The following is a 1,948-nucleotide window of genomic DNA, read 5'->3' as shown; positions in this document are numbered from 1 at the left end:
CTGTGGGCTTTTATAGATGTTCTTTATCAGACTGAGGAAGTTCCCTTCTATTCTTAGCTGGTTTTCTTAACATTAAGTTTTCTTAACATTAAGGAATGTTAAATTCTATCAAATTCTTTTTCTGTGTCTGTTAAGATATTCATACTATATATGACTTTTGTCCTTTATTCTATTGGTGTGGTATATTACATTAATTGATTTTGAATGACATTTTTAATAGAAAGTTCAGAGGAAAGTAAAATATTTATTAGATCCATATTTCAATCAAAGTAGAAAAAAGTGTTTCCCAAGTTGGTACAAATTTATAAGGAAATGAGAATAAATTGTGAAATGAGGCACATCTGTCTAATTCTAAAGTCAATTATCTTAGTCCTTTGATGAAAGTTTAATGAGAGTTCACAATGGACACTTCATATTTGACTACACTGATTTCCTTTAGCTACGTGATTGGAATTTATAGAAAGAATAAAAAATATGAATGGTGTGCCTGGACTTTAGCAAGACATGTATCACAGTTTATACTATACTTTTAAACTGATAAGAATAGATACTACACTTGATCTTAGCCAAAAGGCCGAGAAGCGATTATAGCATACTTTTAAATAAAGGAAAATATAGACTGGAGGACTGGGCCTTCGTGAGAATTATTGCAATACAAGTGGCCATTGTAAAAGATTTCCAATAAAATGTTTTTGAAGGATTCACATAGTGGGTCCTTTTTCAATTCACACCTTGAATGATTCACTAAGATTATAAGATCTTCAGCCCAAATATTCCCAGATTTTGAAGACTTAGATTACTATATTACTATATATCTTTCTGCTTTTTTTGATAGTTGTGGCAATACTTTTGTGCACTGGGGAGTATTATTTAGCCATGAGAAAATTGTTTCAGCCATTTGCAAAAAATGGATGAAATGGGAGGACATTATACTAAGTGAAATTAGCCGGATAAAGAAACACAAATACTGTCTTGTATCAATTATATGTGGATTCTTTTAAAAAAAAGGCCAAACAACAAGTAAAATGGTGGTTACCAGGGTCTAGGAATTGGACAAGATAGGGAGACCCTGAATAAAAAGTACAAGCCTTCATGTATAAGATGAATAAATTCTGGTGATCTAATGTATAGCATGGCAACTTTAGTTAATAATACTATATTGTATACTGGAAATTTCCTAGTCTTTCAAGTTCTTACCACCAAAAAAACAACTGGTGACTATATGAGGTAATAGATATATTCATTAACCTGATATGGTGATCATCTTGCAAGAAATATGTAAATGAAATCATCATGTTGTACACTTTAAACATATGCAATTTTATTTGTCAATTGTACTTAAATAAAGCTGAAGGAAAAAAAGAGACCTGTATTCAAGAGTTAATGAATTAGCAAAAATGAATTTATAAGTACATTGGTCACTGGAGAAACGAGTTCTCAGCATATGAGGCTGTTGAGCCACTGCTGCTCTGAGTAAGCAGAGCATGAGAAGAGGTTGTGTCCCATAGCCTCACGTCTTAGGAGCAGTGCTGCGTGTCTGGGCTGCAGTAGTGGTTGGTCTGCAGGATTCAGCCCATTGCATCATGGGGGTCTCTGTTGCTTGACAGCATGTAGGGCTGGCTGGTTCTGCAGTCAGAATATTGCTCTATATTTCTGGAGTGTGCCATTCATTCAAGAAACCATTACTTTTTCCCAAAGATAGAGAGAAGAACTGTCCCAGGTTTGTAAGAATAGGCCGTGATATTTTTATTCCTATTTGTTAATAAACGTGTTTTGTCAGAAAAAATAGAGAAATTATATGTTGTTATCACTTATCTTTTCATTGGATTTTATTTTCAATCCTATAGTATTGATTTTTAGTTCTAACATGACTTTAGTAACCATGTATTTTGCCCTGCCATCTTATTGCCTATGTTGTGGACAGATTCCTATGGGGATTCCATTGACT

The 1,948-nt window shown here is 33.5% G+C and overlaps 1 pseudogene; it reads right to left on the bottom strand.

The window, feature by feature from the left end:
* Positions 1–460: 460 nt before the first annotated feature.
* On the bottom strand, positions 461–586 carry LOC118998523 (uncharacterized; annotated as a pseudogene).
* Positions 587–1,948: the final 1,362 nt, after the last annotated feature.

Source organism: Sturnira hondurensis, unplaced genomic scaffold (assembly GCF_014824575.4).
Source record: "Sturnira hondurensis isolate 20B ecotype Veracruz unplaced genomic scaffold, ASM1482457v3 Scaffold0014302, whole genome shotgun sequence".
In the NCBI taxonomy this organism is placed as follows: Eukaryota; Metazoa; Chordata; class Mammalia; order Chiroptera; family Phyllostomidae; genus Sturnira; species Sturnira hondurensis.
Note: the sequence above shows the minus strand (reverse complement) of the source record. Positions and strands in the feature narration are given on the sequence as shown.